Raw genomic sequence first — 8,458 nt, forward strand, 5'->3', positions numbered from 1 at the left:
TTACAATCATTCTATTGGCAACTATCTATGAGAGGATAGTTATGAACCGCAGTAAAATGCACCCCACGCTTTTTACTCTGAATTGAATTATTCTGTTAATAACTTAAATTTTATTATAATTTTAATTTGAGGTGATTTATTATGATTGATTGTTTGATCTTCTACTACTGTAATATTAAACTCTGCCATTAAAAATTATTTTCTAGTTTTTAGTTCGATTAGCAATAAAAGCGTGTTTTTTTAGTTTTTTAAACTATTATTTATTTTTCATTTTTTAGTCTGCGACAAATTCATAAATTGGGGAATTAATTACTTATTTAGATTTTTCTAGAAAGAACCACTCAGTGGTCTCCGTAGGATCGAGGATCCTGGCGGTTCTAATAAGGATAATGGGAAACTGTTATCAAATTATTGCATTGTCATCGATCCTTGAGACGTGTGCAAAGTTTCAAGATGATCAGACTTTTAGAAACCGATGAAAATTAAGCTCAGATTCCGTTACATACATACATACAACCCAAGCTAATAAAAGCGTGATAATGAAGAGCGTGGTAACAATATCTAACAAAAATGCACATTTACCGTCGCATTAACATTATGTTTTTACGTAAATGCATATAAAATACCTGCATACATACAATGGCAAATATGAAAAATCAACTTGACCTGTTTGCCCTTGCCATTCAATGATAAGCGAAAAACAATAACGAGCTAATTTTCAATTTTCTAATTTTTAAAAATAACAAAAAGGTGGTCAATTTAAGCCGATGTACAACAAAAATCTAAAATTTAATTTCATCTTTTAGTTTTATAGGTAATAAGAATTTATTTAAAAACGTTTGATAATTAAATAGCAAGACCCACTAATTAAATTTTACTACACCAAGGGTCATACTTAGTTTATCTATTACTACTCATATATCGAAAAATACACTATTCAAACTCTTGCTTAGTTAAAAATTTTAAAAATAAAATATGTTTGTAAATTCTAATCACATATTCATTCAAAGAAATACTTCGCATAAATCTAATCCAGGTTATTGTAACTTTTTACTGGCGTTGTTAATTCTTTCAAGAAGTTCTTTCCAGACGACAGTCAATATAGCGGTTTCGAGTTTGTATAGCTTACCTAATATTTTTTTCGCTCCCATCTTGCAGTCGTTTTTTTCTAAATTATCATTAATAAAATAGATTCTAATATGGTTACAATTAAGCTATAACTTGTTTTTAACGCGTGAACAGCGTCGTATCGACTAGACCATCTAGTTTGACTCAAACTTTTAACTGAAAGTGGCAGTTTTGCATGTTGATTTAACAAATTCCACTGGTGAGGTGAAGTCGAAAAAAACACGTACAGTTGTATAACCCCAAAATAGTTGATTACATCGGGTACGACACTTGCAGCTTCGACTCCTACCAAATTTAAAGAGTGAGCTGCACATGGTACATAATCCGCGAACTTGTTAATTTCCTTAGGCTCTTCAGACCCAGGTCAATGTGAGAGTAATTTCAAAATTAATTTTGGTGATTTTGTGACCTTTTTTACTTAAAGAAAGTTTTCATCTATCTACTTAGACAAAATTTTTGATATTTTTTCCAAAAATTGTGGTATCGTATTTGATATTTTGGGTCTATGTTTATACAAAAATTATACATCAAAAAAAAATTTATTGATGAAATTTCAGAAAACAATTTTTTTTCAAGACTACAACATAAGTAAATGTCACAAGATTTACATTTGGCGAAAGTGTCATCAATATATTTCTGAAAATATACTGAAGGGTCTTTGATTTCATCGTCGTAGTCTACAGTCTACATTTTTTGGAAGAGGGCGGAATCAAACGAGCTAATGGTTCATCATCTGAAGAGTTGAACTCATCGTCAGGCTGAAGAATATCTTCTTGTCGTTCATTTTTTTCATAAATCAGATTCTCCACAAAGTCATCTTGATCCAATGGATCAAGTAGATTATCATCTACATCAGATTGATCAAGATCTAAGTCATCAGCAAGCTGCTGCAGTTCGCTTGCGGTCAAAGGTCCTATAACAATAAGAATTTTGCTGATCAGAAGCACTTGGCAAAATCTCAAAAAAAAATCAAAATGTACCTACGACTACAGACCCGAAGTATTGTCACTGATACTTCTAGAAATGTAGCATCCCCAGAGTAAATTGCAGGAAAGTTAATCACAATTGCACATTTACTTAGTTAACTAACATCATAACAATCATTTGGACATGTAAAAACATGCAAATATTGTTTACTTACATTTTTTATCGATAAATGGCATCCTAACCTTCCTCACTACGATGCACTCACTGATAAACTTTCAGTAAATGACGTTTGTCCGGTAAAAAAACAAGTTAAAATAAATGTGCGAATGCTCCATAAGAGTATCACCTACGATACGTGCGGACTCTGCTGAGATCTGATGATTAAGGGGACTAGCTAGACGAGGTATAACATTTTTTTGGCTTTTTGTATGAAAAAATGATATTAATATAGATGTATCATATATCAAACTGCAGCTTTTTTCATATTCTAGAGCACAGAGACCAGTTCAATCAACTAAAAAAATATGGCTGAGAAATATCGTAAAAAAAGCACCATTGTATGTTTTCTTTTCAAGTTTTTTGAGTCACAACCATCATAGAATCGCTTGAAAATTCGCACATGGATAAAACATCACTTTTTACAGGGCGCAGAGTCATTAAATGTTTGTTAGTGGTACAATTTGTTTAAATAATAATGTGTTTATTAAAATCAAAATATACCACAAATTAATGCAAAATACGTCGAATAATTTTAACAGGAATATCAGAGGAAAATTAATGATCTATTGGTTAGCAGAGTTTTTAACAAAAACTAACCATTACTGAAAAAAATGGGTATCAATTCGACAGAATTTGAGCAGTTAGTTCAGTACTTTGCCGATAGGAGCGCCACTAAAATTTACGGAAGCGACTTTCCAGGTAAAACCCTTATCGCCTGCTCTACCATAAACTGATTGTTAGAGTTCTGGGCTGATTTTTCTAATTTATGGCAAGGAACTCAGTTTTATAAAAAGACGCCAGGACCGGCCGTAGTAATCTATCGTTAAGGAAATTAACTTTTACGCAATGAGGTACTATTATAAAACCGAATTAAAACTGGGGAACTATAATATTTTTACTCCACTCAGGATCCTGAATTCAGTACACATGATTACTAAAAATTCATTGTAATATTATTGTTAATATATATTTTGCTTTGTTAATTAATAAAACTAATAAACATATTTATAATAATAATAAAAAATATACAAAATACAGCTTTTGTTTAACACGTATAAGTAGCTAAGTGTATCTACTACTTATCCCAGAAAGGAGGTGTTTTTAAAAAGCCCCACGCCCAGTATCATTTTCAAAATATATTTATAATAAAAATATCCAAGTCTTGGTGATGAAAAATGTAGTCCTAATAAATTATTAAACTACATAAAAATTTTTTAAAAAAATCTCTCACAAACGCAGGTTCCTCTTTCTTCTTGAATCAATTATTTCGGGCAATAATGCGCCAAAGTAAAATCTGCCAAGTTTTTACATATATTTCTTCGTCTTTATAAATTTTTTCTATATTTAAATCCTTTGGGTGTCAAATAAACTTGTGAAATACCCGTAACAAGCATTTGTCCCTGGACTTGAAAGTAGTAATCATGATTTTTTTTTAGTTTCAATTCTCTGTCTGTCAATGTACAAAATTTGATTTTTTTTTCTAACCGCTTCTTCGGGAGACAAATCTTGCGATTTTGAAGGGCATTTAATTTCGACTAATGCACTCCTATCCTCTAGAACCCTGTCTGGACTAGCAGCCAAGTAAGGAAATTGTTTTGAAATAAACAAGCCACACCGTTCAGTTTTTATATTTTTATTTTAATTTCAAAACACTTGACAGCTTTTTCCTCACTTTGCTGTCCATAGTATGTATGACTATTACCTCTAAATGTACTGTACAACAGAGACTCCACAGTTTTAGCTATTGCTGTAGTCGGTCTAAGTTTGTAAATACGTCCAAAATTTGAAGCCGTAACCGTAATTTCTCTTTCTTTTGCCCAAATGTGCCTGTTGCCTAGTGCCTATTTCAATTTGGTCTAAATTCAAAGATAATTTTCTCAAAAAAACCTCTTTGGCTGTCACAAATGTTTCTACATCCATGACAGGATTTTCTAAAAAATATTTAAACCATAATCGCAGTCGGGACCAGCATACGTACATTTTTTTACGACATATTTTTTTTACGAATACTTTGTCTAAGACGAGCTTGTTTTATAGACGAATAATATTTTTTTGTTATTAAACCAAGACCGTTTTAATCACAATATATTTACTTATCCCCTCTAAAAAATTGATGACGTCACCTCAAAATTTTGCTGAATAAATCCTATCTAAATTGTATAAAATATGATGAGTCTCTTGTGATTTATCATTCCATTCATGTTTTTTGGATTTGCATATACAGGATGACCCCAAAAATTAATGAATGCGCAAATTTATTTTATTGATTTAATCAGGAACTACAAAACCGAATGCTTTGAAATCTAATGCGAAAAAGAACATAATAGGCATGCAGTCGTCACGTTTCCGATAGCGAGGGAAGTACTGTCAAAACTCTTTAGACCAATTTTTTTGATTTTCCCATTTTTCCGTTTCTCAATTTTTCAATGTTTCAGTTTGGGATTTTTTTCACTGTTTCGATTCTTTAATTTTCCTTCCGTTTTTAGGTTTTTCAATAGTTCAGCTTTGGAATTTTGCAATATTTCGTTTCTTCAATTTTTCAAATTTTTGATATTGTGTTTTCTCGGTTTTTAAATTTTTCGATATTTTAAATTTTCAGTTTTTAAAGTTTTAGGTTTTTAGATTTCTCACTATCTCAACTTTTCGATTTTTCAGTTCCATGATTTTTCAATTTGCCGAATTTTTAAATTTTAGATTTTTTGTTCTCGATCATTCAATTTCTGAGTTTTCGGGCTTAGATTTTTTTTGTTGTTCAATTCTTGGATTTTTAAAATTTTTGTTTTTTAAATTTTCGTATTTATCAACTTACTGGGATTTCAGTGTTTTGATTTTTTGATTGTTCAATTTCTCAATTTTTTAATTTTTAGTTTTTGATACGATTTTTTTTCAAAAATTTTCAGTTTTTCAATTTATTAACTTTACGATATTTCAGTTTTACGATTTTTAAATTTTTTTATTTTTCAGTTTTCAATTTTTGACGTTTCAAAATTTTTCGATTTTTCAATTTTTCGATTAACTGATTTTTTGATTTTCCCATTTCTCTATTTCTTGATTTTTCAATTCTTTCTTCAATTGTGATTTTTCAATTTTTCGATTTCTGGATTTTTCAATGTTTCAGTTTTGGATTTTTTCACTTTTCCGATTCTTCAGTTTTCTTTCCATTTTTCAGTTTTTCAAGATTTCAGTTTTGAATTTTTTCACTTTTTCGATTTTTCAGTTTTCCTTCCATTTTTCAGTTTTTCAGTATTTCAGTTCTGAGATTTTGCAATGTTTCGGTTCTTCAATTTTTTTGATAAAATTCAGACATCACGCTATATCTTTAAATTTATCGTTAAATATATCACTTACGATTTGTTTAGCCTCATCCTTAATCATGTTTTCATTGACTGTATCGGTGACGGTGGTATGAAGTTGCATGAAGTTCCAGCAGAATTTTTTACACTTTTCAAAATAACTTCATTTTCACGAGTTGAGTTATTTGAAGTGGTAGTAGAAGGTTGAGGTGTAAAAAAACTTGTGACTTTTCGACATTTTGCTAGTTCCTGTTCATGTTGAAGCTTAAGTTTTCTCTTTTGGCTTCCACTGAGATATTTGCGCTCAGACATTTTATTTAATTAAATATCTAATGAATAAGTTGTATTATTAACATTTAACAAAACGAAAATAATTATTTAAATATCTTAAACACTGTTGATTCCAAAAATGATAATATATAATTCGATGCAAACTGAATTATGGAATTTTTAATTTTTAACACACTGTAAAATTCGAAAAACAGTACACTTTTAAGCTACTGAACGAACAGAAAAGAATGGGGGAGTGAAAACAAAACGTTTTGTAAAACACTGTACCCATCTGCGCCGCGAACTCCTTATGGTATCCCAGATGTAGGTGGCTGCCATAAATTAACGGAAAGGGCGGAAGTGACCAGAGTTGCAAACGGTCAGCCGAAGACGAAATTGTATTTTTGTAAGAACCAAATTAGAAACAATAAAAACAAGCATCCCTATAGATCCGAGAAAATTTGAAACTACCAAATACCATTACTGTACGTCCTTAGATTATCCTCGAGAAGAAAAACAACTTGAAAGTGTTTTTGTTGATACATCGGAAGAATGTCACGTAGAAATTAGCTTGATCTGAATCAGTTCGTCCCCTCAAAACAGAGAATCAAAACAATTAACTAGTAAACTACAATCGAGAAAATGTTCTGAATACCATTATTATAATTCTTATTAAATAAATATGTATGTATTTTCACATTTTCGGGAAAATGGGGTGAATCATTCTTAATTTGTTCAATAAAGAATTTGAATGCTATGATGAATCACAAGTAAAAACTCATCATATTTGCACATTTCGGGTAGAATTTATTCGACAAAATTTTGAGACAACGTCATCAATTTTTTGGGGGAAATAAACAGATTTATTTTGATTAACAATTTACCATGCTTACAATGACTTTAAAACGTCTGCAAAATTTTAAAGTATTCAGTATATTTTGATTTACAGAACTAGTAATTAAAACGGTAAATTATCGCTAGTCTTGCAAATATTTATTCATTTTAGTAGAAGAAATTAAAAAAAAACATAAAAAATTTATATATCAAATAATAGAAAATTGCGATAACTAAATAATGGGCTATCATAAACGTGAATAATTTTACATATGTTCTTGTGCTGGCGATAGGTGGGTCCTTTGTGATGTAGCGCCTGAATCCTAGACCACACGTCTCAAAATAATTTTTCCACTGTAACTTTTCCATTGAGAAATTGAACAACATTTTATCGTCTTCACTCATCTCCGTCCACAAATCTTGTACGTTATCCTCATCAAAATCAAAATTGTGGGTAGAAAAATACGATATAAGCTTGAGAACTTTATCGATTTTTGCGTAAGCCTTGACAGCCCTAAAATTACACGTAATATCCGTAATTATTAATTAAGTAGATTATTTAAAAAAATTTACATGGTTGGTTTTCCTATACAATACAGAAATGCATCAATAAGGTATGCTGGAATCGTATGCAACAAAAACGTGTGAATCTGGTTAGACAGTTTTCCACTGTTTTTGGCACCACTATACCAAATTAAATCCTGGAGGGGCATTCTCCAGTACAATGAGATCATGTAGGACGAAAATTGTCCTGAAATCAAATTTCTCATATCTACAAAATTTAAGTATGGGTGTCTAATTAAATATCTGGTCAAGACGGCTGAGTCCCATTTTATTGTTTTTACTTCCCGACCGTAAGCTAAGCTAAAGAAGTATGGTAATGGAGTGGTCCTAGAGCACGAAATTGGGTCCCCGGTTTCCGTCTGTTTGTATGTCTGCCTGTCCGTTGTCTGTGTCGTATATAATGAACATCATGTAAGATTTTAAATTGTATAAATACCATTAATATTTGTTACAATTGCTATTACAAAACAAAAGCTGGCGACATAACACTCTTGACCCGATTTTTATTTAGGCACCCGATATAATCTTAATATACCCCAGTTAATCTGTTTCCTTTTAAACCCAATGTAATTAAAAACTGTAGTATTAGATTTTTTTTCTTTTGCGGTTTTCCACGTAGCTGCTAAAATACAATTACAAACGTAATCCACTGGTACGACATGTGCCGACACCTTATCATCTCCATGCAAAGTTCTAATTATACCAAGAGCTACTCCTATCGATAAGCCAATGGGCCCATATATGTTGTCAATCCACCCTGGTTCTGGTTCTTTAACTGAATTCATCACTATAACATCAATTAAGATCTGGTTACTATTTTAATAGGCGAACGTCATTTACCAACTGATGGCCGAACTATAGTAGCTGGAAAATGTTTGGCTGCATTTTTCATTAAATATTCAGAAATGCATTTGCTGTAGACATAAGTGTTCGGCCATTTTTTTAATAATAATCTTCAAAAAAATTGCATTTGTAAATACAAGCGAACAATTATTTCAAAACACAAACAGGAAACGTACGCAACCTTTAAATTCACGACTGAAAGACACTTACGCGGGAGTTAAATTTGTCAAAACACTCTCATCTAGACCATTTGCCATACTGAATAAAAGCTCGGGCTGGATGGGCGGATCATATATCTCTTCCTTAATGTGAGAATTTATACAATTGGAATAAGCTGTCGATACAAGAACGAAACACTTGAAACTCAAAAATTACACTTT

Source organism: Zophobas morio, unplaced genomic scaffold (assembly GCF_036711695.1).
Source record: "Zophobas morio isolate AGI-343-1 ecotype UQ-CSIRO unplaced genomic scaffold, CSIRO_AGI_Zmor_V1 ptg000006l, whole genome shotgun sequence".
Taxonomy (NCBI): Eukaryota; Metazoa; Arthropoda; class Insecta; order Coleoptera; family Tenebrionidae; genus Zophobas; species Zophobas morio.